The sequence below is a fragment of the Capsicum annuum genome, chromosome 11, assembly GCF_002878395.1.
Source record: "Capsicum annuum cultivar UCD-10X-F1 chromosome 11, UCD10Xv1.1, whole genome shotgun sequence".
Taxonomy (NCBI): Eukaryota; Viridiplantae; Streptophyta; class Magnoliopsida; order Solanales; family Solanaceae; genus Capsicum; species Capsicum annuum.
In genome coordinates this window covers 5,378,028-5,397,450 of record NC_061121.1, presented here as the reverse complement: position 1 = coordinate 5,397,450, position 19,423 = coordinate 5,378,028, and the positions used below count along the sequence as shown (strand labels likewise).

Below are 19,423 nucleotides of genomic sequence, written 5' to 3'. Positions count from 1 at the left end.
AAGTCTCCAAAGTAATACATTATATATATATGTGTCATTCCAACGGCTAGTAAATTAACGGCTAGTTTGACTCCCTCAGTGTCGATATACTATATAACAAGATCAGAAAAAGATATTTACAAATTAATGATGGATATTTCCTTTTGAGATAACACTAAACTTTCTAACATTATCTACATTCATGTGTTACAACTTACAAAACCTTTTTCTACTAGAATTTTTGGCAAATATATAACATGACACAGTTCATAACATTGTAGTTAATAAAAACTTTAAACAATTAAAAGTATTCGTGTAGAAAATGATATTACTTAATTCGAAGAATAATTTAGCAATATTATTTTGTTTAAGTTAGGGAGTTCCTCTAGACATTAGAGTCATCATCACATCATCATGATTGGCTGTGCCATGAGAAGTATCATGATGGACAGCCAAATCCAATTGCTCAGGCAGTCTCACTATATAAGCCGTATGGATCAACACTTCGAGGGGCTAAACCCACATTGTGTTAGAGTTGTGACTCAAATTTTGGTTGATGAACCTTTATGTTTTTGGGCCTAGGACCTATTTGTACGCACGTAATATATAAGTGCGATTTAGTGGGTTATTTTATTATTCCAAAAATTCAACCTTCTCTACATTGTACTCTCTTTCCATTATAGTGAAACCTCCTCTGCCTCCGCCCGTGGTTTTTCCCTCAAGGGTTTCCACGTAAATCAGTGTGTTGTTATTGTTTTGTTTTACTTGTGACTTGCTTATTCTGTCCGAAACCTAACTAACTGGTATAAGAGATTGGATAATTGTTTTCTTAGGGATGTAAGCCATGAAGTATGATATTCCGCTGTTGGATCGCAACACCAGATTTTTGTTATGGCAAGTTAAGATGCGGGATGTGCTCGCGCAGATGGATTTGGACAATGCTCTATTAGGGTTTGATAAGATGCCCTTATCATGGACGGACGAGGACAAACGGCATAAGGATCAGAAGGCTCTATCTCAGATCCACCTTCATTTATCCAATCAAATTCTACAGGATATTTTGAAGGAGACCACTGCCGCTGCATTGTGGTTGAAACAGGAATCTTTATGCATGAAGAAAATCCTAACAAGTAAGTTGCATCTCAAACAACGACTTTATTCCCATCATATGTCTGAGGGTGCGTCTTTGGAAGATCACCTATCTGTCTTAAAGAAATCATCTCTAATTTAGAGACTTTGAAGGTTAAGTACGATGATGAAGATTTAGAGTTAATTTTTTTGTGTTCGCTTCCTGCATCATACATGACTTTTAGGGATACAATTTTATATAGTCGTGATACCCTAATGATTGATGAAGTCTATGATGCATTGTTCTCTAAGGAGAAGATGAAACATTTTGTGAATGGGTTGGAGACTCAAGGAGATGGTTTTATTGTTCGAGGAGAAAGGACTCGTGATAGGAATTCTGGGGTTGATCACAGGAATAGGTCGAAATCTAAAAATAGAAACAAAACCTATAATTACTGTAAGAAGAAGGGCCATATCAAATCCGAGTGTTGGAAGTTACAGAATAGAGAGAAAAGAGAAGCTCCAAAATCGAAGGGAAACCAATCGGAGAAGTCCGGTGAAGCCAGTTTTATTGAAGATGGTGGTAGTGATAGAGAACTCTTGGTAGTTTTTTATGGTAACTCCAAACCCTGTGAGGATTGGATTCTTGATTCAGCCTGCACTTTTCATATTTGTCGTAATCGTGATTGGTTTACAACATATGAAATAGTCTCTAAAGGTGATATGTTGATGGGAAATAACACACCTTGTAAGATAGCTGGTATTGGAACAATTAGGATCAAGATGTTTGATAGGGTTGTGACGACACTTGGTGATGTGCGGTATGTCCCAAACTTGAAGAGAAATCTTATTTCCTTAAGTACCCTTGATTCGAACAGTTATAGGTACACTGATGAAGATGTAGTCTTGAAGGTTACAAAAGGTGCTCTTGTTGTGAAGGGACAGGGAAAGTCTACAAATTTGTATGTCCTGAAAAGATCTGTTGTTATAGGTGATGCAGCCATTTCTACCTCCTCTTTATCAAAAAGTGACGTTGCTAAACTTTGGCATATGTACCTAGGCATATGAGTGAAAATGGGATGACTGAGCTAAGCAGGAGAGGACTACTTGATGGAAAGAGTATTACCGAATTGGAGTTCTGTGAGCACTGCATTTTCGGGAAGCAGAAGAGATTCAAATTCACTAAAGGCATCCACTCAACTAAGGGCACACTTGATTATATTCATTTTGATCTCTGGGGTCCTGCTAGAGTACCTTCTAGAGGAGGCGCTAATTAATTGTTGACTATTATTGATGACTATTCTAGAAAAGTTTGGGTATTCTTTCTGAAGCAAAAGAATGATGTGTTACCTACTTTCAAGGAGTGGAAGATTATGATTAAAAAGCAGATAGGGAAACAGGTAAAACACGTTCGGACCGATAATAGTTTAGAGTTCTATTCTAATGAATTTAATGCTTTGTGCATGTTAGAAGGAATTGTGAGGAACTTGACAGTTCATCATACTCCGAAACAGAATGGTGTGGCCGAACGAATAAATAGGACTATAATAGAGAAGGTATGTTCTATGCTCTCTAATGCTGGTTTACCCAAGTCTTTTTAGGCTGAAGCTGCTTCGACAGCTTGCCTTCTTATTAACCGCTCTTCCTCAATCTTGATTGATAAAAAGACTCCACAAGAGGTATGGTTTGGTACTCCTACTAGTTATTCTGATTTGAGGATATTTGGATGTCCTACGTATGCTCATGTTGATAATGGAAAGTTGGAACCTTGATTTGTCAAGTGCTTATTTATAGGTTATAAGCCTGGTGTTAAATGTTATAAGCTTTGGTGTCCATAAAGTAGAAAGGTTATAATTAGCAGGGATGTTATATTTTATGAAACTGCCATGCTTCGGTCTCCCTTCGAATCTAGTGTTTCTCCCCCAGATGAGCTTAGTGACATGAATCAGCAAAAGTCAAGCACCCATGTTGAATTTCAGATTGGAGCAGAGTCTACACCAGTGCCTACTTCTTAGTCTAGCCCAGAGATACAGAGTGGTAATATTTCTTCTTCACACCAGTGACGCCATAATATTCTATTGCTAAAGACAGGCCTGAAGAGATATTAGACCTCCTCAGAAGTTGCTGAAGCTAATTTGGTTGCTTATGCATTGAGTGTAGCAGAAGGTATTGGCTCTGGTGAAGATCCTTCTTCTTACTCAGAGGCAATTAGTTGTGATGATTCCAGCTGATGGATGATTACTATGTAGGAGGAGATGGAATCACTTCATAAGAATGGCATATGGGATTTGGTAAGATTGCCTAAAGATAAAAAAGTTGTCTGTTGCAAGTTGGTATAATAAAAAAAAGGAACATCGAGAGTTGAAGATGCTAGGTACAAAGCAAGACTATTTGCTAAAGTTTACAGTCAGGTTTTAGGTATTGACTTCACAGATGTGTCTTCTCCAGTTGTAAAGCATAGTTCGATTCGAGCATTGCTTGGTATTGTGGCCATACATAATCTTGAGCTTGAGCAGTTGGATGTCAAAATTGCATTCTTACATGGAGAACTTGAGAAGGATATCTATATGCATCAACCAGAGGGTTTTGTAGTCTCAGGAAAGGAGGATATGTATGCTTGTTGAAAAAGTATCTTTTTGGCTTAAAGCAGTTGCCCAGGCAGTGGTATAAGAGGTTTGACTCTTTTATGACCTCTCATATATTTTAAAGGAGCAGCTATGATAGTTGTGTCTACTTCAAGGAGGTAAGTGATGGTTTATTCATGGATCTTCTCTTGTATATTGATGACGTATTGATAGCAGGAAAGGATATGAGAGAGATAATAAAAGTCAAAGCCCATCTCAGTAAGGAGTTTGAGATGAAGAATCTATGAGCAGCAAAGAAGATCCTTGGCATGGAAATTATGCAGGATAGAGAAAAGTGTAAGTTATATTTGCGTCAGAAAAGGTATATTGAGAAAGTGCTTCACAGGTTCAATATATAAAAAGCCAAACCTGTAAGTACTCCATTGGTATCTCACTTCAAACTCTTGGCCACTTTATCTCCAAAGACAGATGATGAGCGTGACTATATGTCTCGAGTTTCATACTCTAGTGTTGTTAGGTCTCTTATGTATGCGATGGTGTGTTCCTGATCATATTTATCTTATGTCGTCAGTGCAGTTAGCCGATATATGGCAAATCCTGGAAAAGAACATTGGAAAGTAGTTCAGTGGATTTTCAGATACTTGCATGGATCTGCTGATATTTGTTAGCAGTTTGGGAGAAATAGAGATGGAGTAATCGGGCATGTTGATTCTGATTTTGTAGGAGATCGTGATAAAAGGAGGTCCCTTACAGGCTATGTTTTCACCATTGGTGGTTGTGCTATTAGTTGGAAAGCTACCTGATAGACTACAGTTGTTTTGTCAACTACTAAGGCAGAGTACATGGCTATTACAGAGGCTTTCAAGAAAGCTATTTGGTTGAAGGGTCTATTTGGTGAACTTAGCAAAGACTTACAGATTACTACGGTCTTTTACGACAGTCAGAGTGCTATCTTCCTTACGAAAGATCAGATGTTTCACAAGAAGACAAAGCACATTGATGTTCGGTATCATTTTGTGCGTAAAATTATTGCTCGTGGTGTTATTGTGGTGAGAAAGATTAGTGCACATGATAATCCCGCCGATATGATGACCAAGACACTACCAAGTGCCAAGTTTGAGCATTTCTTGAACTTGGTTAGTGTTAGCTATTAAGATGTACCCTTAGGGGCTTTTGTGGAAGAGGTGGAGAGTTTGTCTTGAAATGGTTTTGAGTTCTGAATTAGAATTCGTGTCAAGGTGGAGATTGTTAGAGTTGTGACCCGAATTTCGGTTGATGGATCCTTATGTTTTTGGGCCTAAGACCTATTTGTATGCACGTAATATATAAGTGTTATTTAGTGGGTTATTTTGTTATTCAGAAAATTCATCCTTCTCCACATTATACTTTCTTTCCATTGTAGTGAAACCTCCCCTGCCTGTGCCCGTGGTTTTTCTCGCAATGATTTCCATGTAAATCTGTGTGTTGTTTTTGTTTTCTTTTACTTGTGGTTTGCTTATTCTGTCCAAATCCTAACACATTGTAATATTTATTGAAATTTAGTAGATATTTACATGTATATTTATTTTCTATGGCAAAAGTTGTGTTCAGTTGGCCTAATATTTTCCCTTTTAGTGCATTTATCCCTTCAACACTTTGGAATTTTTTTCCACATTCACGCTTGGATTCATCACCACCAAATAATCCCTCAACCTCTAGTTCCAAAGAAGGTATTGTTTTATGTTGCGCCTTTTTCATCAATACTTCTCATTCTCTTTGACCCTTCCGCCTCGTTTTTTTCAAGTAATAAACTGACTTCCTTATATAAGACTCTGAAGGATTCACTATACTAATTTTCCTTTTTGTCTTGAATTTTCTTAGCATACTGTCCATTACTTCAACTGGATTATTAGCCCCGTGTTTTGATTTTTGACTTGCTTCTATTTTCTGCCTCTACACATATCGCCACACATTCTTGAGTTTCTTTGATGAAATTTGCTTCATAAGAATAAAGTATGCCCCTTGTTACCCATCTCTTTACTAAGTGTCAAATGTTCATCCGAAGACTGAGATAGTTTAGAGTATTACTTCCTCCATGGTATGACGTTTTGCTTCCATAATTTTAGTATAATGTAGTTTAAAACCTGGCAACTTTTACTTCTTCATGGATGCTTTTGAATTATGGTAGGACAACTTTCCTATGTAAATAACATCCCCAAGTTATTTGCATTGTAATTTTGTAAAGTCTCGGAAACTGCTTTTGTTTTATTTACTTCATTCCACACTTGTCTGAATAAAACAAACTACGAAAGAACAAAACACTGATGTATCAATCAGTTATATTTATTTTGAAGATGTAAATTTTGATTGTCTTATTATGCTTTGGAATTCGATGAGTTTCAGTGATCATGTATACACCTCACTAGGCTGACACAAGAGTGGTTCTAATACCATTAGTAACGGTCCAAACTACTAGTGATATTGTCTGCTCTGAGCCTAGACCCGGACGACTTTAAAAACGCGTCACTAGGGAGTAAGACTTGCTCACTTATATACCCAAATCTCTCCTGCATTTTGCCGATGTGGGACTCCTTATCCTAAGTTGGGCTGTTACAAGTCTATTGCACAATCTCTCATAGCTTCAGTTTGGACTGTGAAGTGAACTATATGAGTTTTCTTAATGAAGCTTAACTCCTAAATTCACAGTTACTGAATGGAAACTTCAATATCTTTTCCTTTTAGCTGTGCAATACTCAGCCCCTTTATCAAATTCAGATATATTTGTGATAGCTTACAAAACATTGACCCTCTTCAATATCCATGTGGAGTCCTTACTTCCTTTAATTTTCATTACTACTTCCTCTCATGATCAAATTGATAGCTTAACTCTTTCTGATCTTGTTCGAGAGACCAACTTCTCTAATTACGACAAGTTAGCTTCACTGTAAAAGATTAAGTTTACTCTCCTTTGTCCTTCCACTTTTTCCTGAGTTTCCATATCCAAGCAATTTTGATATACAATGAATACGTAGAATGAGAGATGTTTTGTTGTCACAACCCAAAATCGTGGGAAGCTCCTATCTAACCCATGATAGGTAAGCCAATCCATGAACCATACATCGATAATACGCTAGAAATGCAGAAATTAAGGGAGTGATAGTAAGTCAATAAGAACAATCTTTTATGAATATCTCAAAGTCAATAAGAACAATCTTTTATAAATAAGTCAATCAGAACGATACATAGAGAAGAACATTTCCTTCTCTTGAAAGTTCAGTTTATCATGTCTCACAAAGATTTAGAGTCAATGCTCTCCAGTTTTATAATTTCATTGTACGATTTTGAGCCAATGCTCCAAGCATGATTAACAGCCTTCCAATGATTAGCTTGAAGACAATGCATAAACTGGGGGAGTTTATTTACTATAAATGTGATGTCTGGTCTAGTAAAGGACAAATATTGTAGCTTGCCAACAATTTTTTGAAAGGAAGAGCCATCAACAATAGGATCAACCTGATTTACACTAAGAACAATAGAGATGGACATAGGAGTGGGAACTCCTTTGCTATCTTGCAAAATGGCTTCCCAGAGAAGGTCTTCTATATACTTCTGTTAAGACAATAGTAGGCCACCTTGATCGACAAAACCTCAACACCCAAAAAGTAGTTTGAGTGGCCAAGGTCCTTGATAGAGAAACGTTGAGTATGGGCATTGATAATTTGTTGAACACCATGGACTTGATTTCCAGTAAAAATAATGTCATCCACATATTCAAGATATTAATAGTGAATCCAGAGTGATGTAAGATGAACAAGGACAAGTCAGATTATGATTTGATAAAAAACTTGTGTTACCAGAAAGTTCTTAAGATTCCGTACCAACCTCTAGGTTCCTGTTTGAGATTGTGGATGGCTTTGTTAAGTTTGCAGACATGATTAGACAAAGTGGGATGCTCAAAGCCAGGAGGTTGTCTCATATAAACTTGTTCCTCTAAATGACCCTGCAAGAATGCATTATTTACATCAATTTGATGAAAATGCCAATTATATTGAACAGTGATGGTGTCTTGGCGAGAACTAGGAAAATAGTTGTAGGCTTGGCTACCGGAAAGAAGTTTGAATGGTAGTCAAGTCCAGGCCGCTGAGTGAAGCCTTTGTCCAGTAATAGAGATTTTTACCTATTAGTAGAGTCATCGGGATGATGTTTAATGCAAAATAGCCACTTATATTCTACTACATTCTTTGAAGGATTGTTCCGTTTGATTTCTCACAAGGGCATCAAATTCAGTTTGCATAGCAGCACTCCAGTGGGGTTCATGCTAAGCTTTCTTGTAGGAAGAAGGCATTTTCGGACTTGGATGTTAAAGAAAGCTAGTGAGGTGTTTGGGCTTAAGGACATTATTTTTGGAATGGGAAACCATCGGGTGACTCTGCATTGTGGGGGAAGGTGCGGCTGAAGTGATTTGGCAGGGTTATGTGTTTGGGGGTGTGATGATAGCCAAAAAATTTAGAGTATACGGAGGTTGTCATGAACCGAACTGAGGCTTTGGCTACGACGGGCATCCCAAATCACGAGGGCCCAAGAGACCCCTTAGCATGTAATCATAAGCATAATCCATACATAATCAAAGTGCGGCAGATATGATGAAAACTCAAGTGAAATTTATAATACAACCATGTCAACAAATATGACAATACAATACTCAACTTTTGCCTATGAAGCCTCTATTGAGAACTAACTGTCCAGACTGGGACAAAGCCCCCGGCTGGACCATACATTGAAAGACTCAACATATAAGTAAAGGCCTTACGAAAGATGGATGGCTCACCCATTTCTGTCATATCCCAAGTGTTATACTGATGTGATAGACCATGGAACTATACTGCAGAACCTGGAATATAGGGGTCAATTCACAAGGTACTGGTACGTAGAACAATCCAAAAACAAAATATATTTTTATATGACATAGGTGAGAGAATTTCATAAAAGCATGTCAGCATTAAGAAATCGAAAATACATGGGCATAATTTGATAAATTTCAAAAAACTTTCTTGGTATCATGACTCTACTCTTTGTTTCTCTTCTGAGCTAGATGGTACACCTTAATCTGTAACTCCACAGGCTATAGGGAATCCACCCTTGACTCAGCGACCAAGCCTCCGGCCCAACTTTGCCTCAAGGGTTGGATTCTCTACATCTCTACTACGCCATAGGGCCGTCACCAGTATACAATCCCTATTTCAAGGCACCATGAACCCGTGTCAGCAAATCACAGTTTTGGTCAATGAGTTATCTAAACTCGTGCCTTCTTCGGGTAACCATCTAACTCTCCTAAGACCAATTTTAGACTTTTAAAAACATGACTTCTTCATATAATCCATTTCTTTCTTATTCAGTTTAGGGTACATCATAACAGGGTATCGTCATACCCAGACTTGAAAGTCCTTCATTCATACCACAACATCTCTACTACCCTTCTTATTTCAAAACATATTAATGACTACCAAAACATTTAAACAATGCAAGAGAATTCGTACTTCAAAATATGTGAAAACTTATGCAAAGATTTTCCCTTTTCAACACCTTAACAAATGATGGTCAACTTCTTCATAACAACCCGTGCAATTCTTTCAATTATCACATTGAACATTTATAAACAATAAAACACCCTCTCTTCAATTCATAACCAATATCAAGTCCATAAATAATATTAAAGCATTTATCGCATGCTTCTAAACATACAATTGAATAACCCTTAATATATTAAATCAAGAGGTATCATAACAAGAGAGGGAGTTTCATTATTTATGCTCCCAATTCAAATTGCAAGATTGAAAATGCATATATATATGCAAACATAATTCAATCCAAGAAAAGAAGCCTCAATGCCAGAACACTATATCATTGAAATGGGTTAATAGTTTGGCTATTCAAGACGATTTTTCAAAACCCTTTTTATAAACATAATAACATACTTCAAAACTTAGTAAAACAATGAATTCATGCCCATAGAATTTAGGATAGCCCCACGAACCTCAAGTTTCTTAACTTGAAGGATGAACCCTAATTTTGATGCTTTCTTGAAGAATCTTAATCTTGAAAAGCTTGAATTCTAAATTACTTAGGGGAAAAGGATTGAATTTGTTCTTTGGAAGAGGGAGGGTTTTTCTTGAGAGTGAAATGGAGAAGAAGAGAAAATAATGCCCAAACTGATGCCCCAAGTCATGTTATGAACGATTGGGTTGAGGGAAAAAATACCTAATTGTCCTTCTGACATTTTTAAATCCATAAATGTGTTTTGCATGCCCACCGCGACGCAGTCTTATCGCAATGGCTTACTAGTTCAAACGAAAATGGTCATAAATTTTTGTTCAGGTATTAGATTAAGGCAAAATAGGTATCGTTGGAAAGTTGACTAAATTATCTACAATTTGGTGGGTCTTTAGCTGAAAAATTCTACATATATCAAAAGTTATACACGTTTGAAGTTGACCCTTGTAGAATCGAATACCAAACTTTGGACGAATCCAAGGCTCTTACCTCAACTTTTCTCTAATAAGTGATTTCTATGAACATTTTCACCTAATAAGCTCTTCACACACTAGGATAAAGATCATGACCCATTCATTCAAATTATAAATCAAGAACTGGATGAAAACACCTTCACTGCGATGCGATGTACGTGCCAATGGGAATGTCACCACGATGTCGCCCTATCGCGGTGACTTGCTGGATTCGTGATCCAAACGTGACCCAAACCTAGTCCGAAAAATCCAAAACTCTTCCGAGGCATACTTCTTGCATCCCTGAACATTAATTAACTCAAAAACTATTGTCTCAGGGTCGGAAAGATCAAAATAGAAATCCTCAAAGTTTAGAGGTCTTGAAGATAACTAAACTCCGAACACTTAGTGAAAATTTTGTGCCTTAAGCCCCTTAAGCATGCAAATAAATGATGAATTAAGCTAAGAATAGTATAGAGTATTACAGTTCAAATTCATAAATGTAGGAAAGACAGTTTAACTTTAGCCCGAAAGTGCAGGGTGTTGCAAAGGTGCAATTGGGGAAGGAGCTGAAGGAGGTAAATGTGTGTTTGGACCGGATGAAGGCAACGAGACCGGATGAAGGCAACGACTTTGGAGCTGAAGTTGGATTCCATCGTTTATAAGTTAAAAGGAGTGGGTTTATTTTTTGAGAATGGGTGGTTTGGTTGTTTGAGGAAGGTGCAAAAGAATTGAGCGGCTGCCTATAATTTGGAAAGAAAATCATAGCTTCATCAGATAAAGAATTCTGGAGAGGGTTGAAGATCATACCTGAACTTTGACATTTCTGTCTGGCTGTGGTGATTGGCATGAGCAATATTGGTGGCAAGGTGCATATGCAATAGCAGGAGAAAGTTCCATGTTTAACTTTTGAGCTTCACAGGTGATTTGATTTTTTTTCTTTTCAATTGTTTCCCACAATTTATTTTGGAGATTTGATAAATGAGAGAAAATATTTTGAAAAGAAAAATTATTCTAAAAAACAGAACATCTCCCGAAAAATAATACTTTTGAAGAAATTGGATCAAATCCCCGATGACAATAATATTTGTTGGAAATACCCAAGAATACACATGGTGTTGGATGAGGCTCAAGCTTATTTTTAATGTATGGTCGCAGCCAAGGATAGCATAAATACTCAAAAGTTCTTATCGAATCAAATTTTGGGGTGCTTTGAAAAAGCATTTCATGAGGGCAACTATCTTTTAGGGTAGCTCAGGGTAACCTATTGATAAGATAAACTGCTTGATGGCAAGAAAAACTCCAAAATTTTATGGGAAGGGAGGCTTGATTAATTAAGGTTCTGGCTGTTTCAACAATGTGTCTATGACATCGTTCACTAAAGATACACGTTGAGGTGTATAAGGAGGTGAAACAATATGTTCAATACCATGTTTTTTTACATGGGGAGATCATCCTTCAAATTCACCGCTACCATCAGTGTAAAATGAGAGTTTTTTTTTGTTAAATCGATGTTCGAGTAATGGATATAGATTTTGAAAAACATTTTTAAATTCACTTTTATTTTTCTGAATATATATCCACAAAAATTTTATAAAGTGATCAACAGATAGTGCATAGTAATGCTTTTGATCAATTGACAGCACGGGGGAAGGTCTCCATAAATCGATGTAAATAATTTGCAATGGTCGTTGACTTTGCAGAGTATTTTCAGAAAAAGGTAACCTTTGCATTTTGTTTGAATTGCAAGAATTACAAACTGAAAGTTTTTGAATCACAAAATGGAATTGAAAACTTTCTTAACAACTTATGTAAACTTTGACAATTTGGGTGCCCCAATCATTAATGTCACCAATCAATAGGAAGACGGCTAACTACCAAATTTAATTGAGGCTGGAAAATGTGTGTTGTCTCTTGCAGTCACTTGTACAACCCATGTCTATTCTGCCTGCATACCAGAGGCGTCCTCGTAGTTAGATCCTTCACAAGAAAATTAAAAGGAAAAAATTCAATGGATGTTTTATTCTCATGACAAAATCTAGAGATAGAGAGAAGATTTATTTTTATTGTTGGGGAATAAAGGGTATCTTTTAGTTTCAAGCTTTTATTTGGTGCACATAAGTGAGTGTTAATGGTGTGAAAATTGGAATGGTAGTGCCATTTCTCATTGAGATCTTGTCGGGTCCATTGTAGTCCTGATAAGTGGGTAAACTGCGAGCATCAATTCTGATGTGATGGTTATCCCAGCAGTCAACAATCCATGGATTTTGTTTTTGTGAAAACTAAGCAACATAATTAGCACGAGCCTGAAAATGGTTGTGAGACTGGGATTTACACAATTTGGTAGAGTGACCGCGATGATGACAGAGTTGATAACAAAGAAAACTATCAGATTTTGGTGCTGCTGATTTCAATGAGAGCGCCATTACGGGTAATTGATAAGTCTTAAGCTTCCTGGGAATGTGATGATTGGCTACCTTGTGAGGTATTACCTCCTTACTTTCGATTATTATTGTTTCTTGAAGGTGCTTGGCTGTTTTGTTGAGCAATTGGAACAGTGATTGGTGGTGTCCGTTTGGCTTTTTCATGCTTAAGAAAGATCTCATGATCAAGAAGTTTCTCATAGAGTTCTTCATAGGTGATCATAGTTTCACGCATTAAATTGAGGACTAATGCATTGGAGGATAAATTCAGGGGTGGCTCAAGGGTGAAGCTAGTAAAGCCTTTTCTTTAGGCCCCCCAAATCGCAAGGCCTCAAAAATTTAACTGTTAATTTTATAATTTTATTTTCTTTTTGACAATATTGAATATAGTGAAAAAAAAACTACCATTATTCAATAGAAATATTTTGTAACTTTGAATTAAACTACTCAAATTTTTATAATAATAAATAATTTATTTACCATAACATCCAAGATAATGTATTAAAAACGCATGGTTAACGTATTATTAACTTGAATCAATCCTCACTATTATAAATAATAATATTACTATGTGAAACATAATACTACATTAAAAACCATAATCATAAAAAACAAGAAAAAGAAACATATATTTTTTTTAAGCAAATCCACTAGGCGAGATACCCAAGGATAGTTATATATATATATATATATATATATATATATATATATATATATATATATATTGAGGCATAATAAAACCTCTTCTAATTAACAGGCATTTAAAAAATAATAAGAAGAAAGAACTAAATATTTTATGATCATCACAAAGTTAATAACCGACTCTATTTTATGATCATCATAAAGTTAATAACCAACTCTATGATGATATTACAAATGATAATACTTAAGTAGTGGAAAATTAAAATAAGTAAGAGTGTGGAGTCACATCCATGTTTCTTTAAAAATTGAAATCTTCGAGAAGATGTAGCCCTATAAAGATTCAATTCTTCACCTTGTCTTCTTACTCCAACTAGTCTAAAATATCTTCATATTTCATCAATTCGTCTTGGTCTATTGAATCTTGTTGATATAATTGAACCTTGTTTCCTTCTTCTTTGCCACTGATAATTATCTTAGAATAACCTCTTCAGACACTTTACCATCCCAACTATGTTTTCATTCATAGTATTCTTTTTATTGAATCCTTTCCTTTATTGCCTAGGTGAAAGATCTCTATCCCTAGCCATTTTAGCAAAGCATTCATCCAATACTTCATCCTCATCTTCTTCATCAAATATGTCAATACCTAAATCACCCTCAAACGCTTCCATTGGATCTTCTACCAAATCTCCTGGCTCATACCTCTTGGCCTGGAACCATTTGGTAGGATTATTCATAGCATTTAAAGGTGCACTTGTTTGAGCCACAAGCTGTTCCGCAGCTAAAGATGGAAGAACCATTGCATAACTAGGCACAAATTTTGAGGCTGCTGGACTCAACTTGCTATATGTTGGAGGGGATGAGGCCTTCTTTTCCTCCTCTACCATATCTGCCCAACTTTTTATATTTGTACCACTTTTTTGGTCACTCTTAGCTTAAACCTTGTTGTTTGAATGCGTCGGAGTTATGACCACTACCCCATCCACATCTTGTTCATTCCCCTTGAACAATAATTTATGTCCAAAGTCATCCCGTTGCTCACCAATTGACTCCATAGATGGAGAAGGGATTTCACACACCAAAGCATCCAATGTAGCCATCAACAAATTTAAGATAGGTACGGGATAAATCAAGCTTGCAACGTGTTGCTACATCAGTATATTAGTATATTTGTCAATTCTGGAAGTGCAATTTGACATTTATGACTGGCTGAATCATATTGGTGCTCATTTTTATCTAAAAGAGCCTCAAAGGTGTTAGGATCCATAACATCCTTTGTTACAATTCATTGTTTCTTTGCCACATTAAGTTCTTTGCTAATTTGAGGACTAATAAATTATTTGCGTGAAACCACTGTCCAGCCCTCATCTCCAACATTATCTCTAGTATTGTTCAACTCTATATCCTGGTTAGAAACCATCTGTAAGACCCCACAAAATTCTAAGATTAAATCCATCCGTTAAAGCTTGAAAAGAGCTCTTAGACTTAGAAAATTTCAGCTAAGTGTTTATACTTAGAAAAATTTTAGCCTTCGTAAGTTGGTGATTGTCATGACTCGAACCGGGGATCTGGCCATGATGGACATACTGAACCATGAAGGCCCGAACGTCCTACTATATCTGGTAATCATGCACAACATTCATATGATAAAAGAAGATGCAAAAATATAATCTAATACGGAAACATGGTCATACTCTGGATTTAATTTAACAATAAAGGATAAAACCCCAATATCAACTAAACAACATCTGAACCAGCCTATGAAATCTCTACTATATCTGAAAATAACAACTATCTGAAAACCGGGACAAGGCCCCCAGTAGACCAAAACCATAATAAGTGACATAATCTGGAAGACATAGGCCTTCTGGAATAAAGAAGGCTCACCAACTTTACACATCCCAGCTGTCTGAAAACTCTCGGGCTTAGCAAGACTCCTGAACTGAGTTTTAGACCCTAGGAGGTAGGGGGTCAATACAAATGTATTGGTACGCAGAGCAAATTCAAAGTAAAGCTTTTATATAAATAAAATAGTTGAGAGATAATGGGCCTTTCTGATAATCATAAAACCTTTCTATCAATGCAGTTTTTCTGACCTTTGTATTACTTCTGAGTCAGGTGGCACACCCCTACAAGTATGATATCCTACGGGTTATATGGAATCCGCCATTGACTCAGCGGGGAAGCCCTCAACCCGAGTGTGCCGCAAGGGTTGGAGTGTCTGAGTCTGATACGCCATAGGGCACTAGGCTAGCGTATAATAATATACCCATATCGGCAAATCACGGTTTTGGGAAATGAGTTGTCTGAACTCATACCCTCTTCGAGGAACCACTTAAGATCTCTTTATGCCCAATTTTATTCTGTTCTGAATCATACATTATTCTAGTTTCATCATCTGAAAAATCTGATTTCAAACATGCATTCTATTCTGTTCTGAATTACTATGGCATTATCTAAATTTGTGTCGTCACACCAAGACTTGCAAGTCCTATTTCTGAGCCATAATGCATCATATATGTTTCTTTCACTAAAACTCAGTTTAGACCACCCAAACATGTAATTAGTATAAGAGATTTCATGTTCCAAAAACATAAGTCAAAACTATGCAAAATATCTCATCCTTTCCATGAACAAGTGGTGGTCATGTAATCTTTACAAACCATGCAACTCTTTTCATTATATGAATATTTTCAATATTTATCAACATAAACTACCCTCTCTTTTGAAATTAAAATCATAATCCAAATATAACAATACTTAAGGCATTTCATATAATTCTTTTCAAGATGCATTCAAAACAATCCATAGCATATGATAAGTAAAGAAAAATCATAACGAGAGAGGGATTTTTCATGAGTCATGCTCTCAATTCAATCATCAACCTTAAAACACATGCTTACATATATATATATATATATATAACTTCAAATCACTTTGGGGGAAGGCCTAAAGGCCAAAATAATATTATCAATGCTTCTAAAAGATGAATTTATTCATAAATCCGAAACCCTTTTCTTAAAAACATGATTTCTATTCCCATGAGATTTTAGAAAAAATCCCATGTACCTTAAATTAGAATCTTTTGAATGAACTCTAGCTTTTGGGATGCTGTACGTATGATTGATGGGTGCATCTTGTAGCCCTCGCAATGGGTATCCCGAATCTTGAATTATTTTTGAATTTGTACAGTTGAATTTTGAGGAATCTTGATTTTTGTTTTGGGACTATAGGGTGTTGTTCTTGAGAATTTTGAAGATATTGACCATATTTTGGTCAATTGGAATTAAAATCTCGTGTGTAAGATGTTAAAGGGCAGGGTGAAAGGACTAAAATACCCCTAAGAAAACAAACAAGGTCGCAGCTGTCCCTCAGTTTACAGGCTGATAGGTTGTAGTAAATTGGGCATAACGTCTTAGTCAGATGTTGGATTTGGATGAAACCAATTGCATTGGAAATAATATTCAAAGTTCTTTCATTTGATATATATCAGATCTCTCATTTCATTATATACAGGAAGTTATGATCGCTGGAATTTGACCCTGAAATTACGGACTGAAATGTGGGAGCATTTTAAACCAGTGAGTTATGCCACTGAAATGTGCCCAAGATACGCCCGGAATGCATCCAAGACATACTATTGACTTTCTCCATCGTATATCAACAAAAAAATCAAGAAACGGGAGGTTGCGAAGATCGAAAATTAAATCCCCGAAGTTTGGAAACTCAAAATGATTCTAAGTCCCTTTTTACACTTAGAAAAAAATCTCTACTCTTTTCAATTTTTTGAGCATGCTACTAGGAGCTAACACGTATAGGATTCTTGTGGGGTTTTACAATGATGATTCGATTTCTAGTTCAAAAGTGTGGGGTGTTACATTATCTACCCCTTAGAATCATTTATCCCCAAATGATGGGTAGGAATGTGGAAGTCTTAAGGGTATAGAATAACGCGAACATAATGTGTCCTCTAAGAAAGGATATATCTAATCTCAAAAAATTTAAACTTCTATCATGAAACATTTAAACTTCTATGATGAAACTGAATTCTGAGCTGACTTGACTTTACTTGGTTCAAGAAGTTGATTCATGCTGAGAGTTTAGGATATCCTTGGAGTGTTCATGATCCAATAATACACATTAAATTGAGAAGTGATAACTTATGCAAGTACGAATCATGAGGCTACAAGACGTAGATCGTACCAGGGTATTATACTGCCTGAGCTAAAATACTTTGAAGTAGTTGAGATTATGCTCTGATCTCTTATGAACTGAGTCATGACTAAATAGCTGAATCTGAAACATGATGCTTGGATTGAACTGAATTTGCAATTTACATGGATAGAATAGATTATATCTTGGGATGGTCATACGCTTGAGACTTCGGATAGTAGGACTGGGTGAAAAGGTGGAAAACCACCGTAACTTGTCTGCCTAACTATTAGACTAAATTACTGGCTATACAGACTGAATTATACTGGGACCTTATACTTAATAGGAGTATCTCTTCAACACTCTTTCTAAAGAAGTGCTAGTAGCATTAGGGTGGGCAAAGAATCTTGGGCATGAGTTACAAAAGATATCCAACTAAGGAATCACAATAATGACACTACTCTATAACATGGAATATAGATATATAACTCATAAATTAGGATAGAATTATCAGGCCTTAGGCAATACAACTTCTTACTTTCAAGCTTAGCACACTTTTCGAATATCCCTTAACTATACTATTCTCCTTAAATACAATACTCATTTGATTCGACCTATTATTTTTATATAGGCATTTATAAATCTTTCTACTAATGTCTAAGGTAGCTTAAATCCTTTCACTATGATCAAGCCTAACTCCAAGTCACAAAAATACAGCATGCCGTACCACGATACTAGTCTAAACCATATGATTCAACCTTCCATATCATTTTAAAGTTCACACCCTAAGCATATCATGCCTTACCACTTCAATGACTAACTCCGATCTCTTACTATGGGTTCACTAGCGCATATTGCGTTCCTTCACTAAAATCCCAACATGTCATTCAAGCCTATCTTTATAACCACATATGAACTTCAAGGAAAACACCCAAGAAGACACACTGTATATATTCTCTAAACCACTATCAATATAAACCCATGCGCTCCCCAAGAACATAAAATCTTAAAGCATGGAAGGATATTATATGAGACTTGACACTTAACTAAGGCTTGAGGAATTGCAAATCAACATCAGGGATTTATCAAAGTAAATCTGAATTGAGGGCATACACGACTATAAACTGAATTTTGACAATCATTAGGAGTATAGCATGAGTTATAGGAACTGAGCACACTATAAAGCGTGTGTACATGAGTCACGAGCTGCATGACCTCAATTTTTTTTTCTTTTGAGTTCACAAATTATGGAATGTGATTACGACTATTAAATGAATTGGGACCCCTCATCAAGGGACTAGAAGAGTACATAATTCTCTATCATATGCATGGACATGAACTATGATCATGGAACTGAATCGTAAGGCATAAGTAGGTATTGGGATCACTGAAAAATTCTGAGATAAGAATGGGTTGAGTCTCACCCTCACTTCCTGATGTTCTAAATCTTACTGACATCACTACTAGAATTGAGAGTCTGACTTGGTTATTCGTTCTATCATCTCCCCCTTAGCTTCAATCCATCATCTTAAGTTTGAGAGATTTTTTACTAGACTCTAACTAAACTATACTTACTGCACTCTAGGGTCTGAAAAACGACCATACACGTATATCATAGAACTTAACCCAAATGACCACACCTATAAAGGGAAAACCCATTGGTAATATTACCTTCTCGGATACACTCTATTATTCTATAGCCACCAATAGACATCATATAATATTTAAACACTTACTAACTTCGGATCTTCATGAGTATCCACATAGTCGGAGTGCACACCCTCTAGCGCTTCAACTCTTATTTTTGTCGATTCAACCTTCAAAAATTCAAACTTAGATTCTAACACTTAACATGGATATCACCAAGCCTTTGATGAATCATACTACTTCCGACATAGCCTACCAATATTACGACTCTAAACTTACATCTCTCTACTATAAGAATCAAGATCATAAAAAAAAGCTCAGCACTATCAATCAAAACTCCTTAACTTGGCTATTTAGAACACTATATACCATCTACTAGTCTTTCTCCACCTAGCAACTAAACAGTACTGCTAGCCACATGCAATATGTAATAGTCTTAGAAAAT

The 19,423-nt window shown here is 36.2% G+C and overlaps 1 long non-coding RNA gene across 2 annotated transcripts; it reads right to left on the bottom strand.

Annotated features, from left to right (window-relative positions):
• Positions 1–6,902: 6,902 nt before the first annotated feature.
• Positions 6,903–12,801, bottom strand: LOC107848713. 2 transcript variants are annotated; one of them, XR_001668177.2, is made up of 4 exons: positions 10,925–12,801; positions 8,440–8,502; positions 7,494–7,611; positions 6,903–7,347 (listed from the first exon to the last, which is right to left on the bottom strand). It is a non-coding gene; the product is annotated as an uncharacterized LOC107848713 (long non-coding RNA). The 2 variants fall into 2 exon arrangements; XR_007047086.1 differs by having other exon boundaries at positions 8,440–12,801.
• Positions 12,802–19,423: the final 6,622 nt, after the last annotated feature.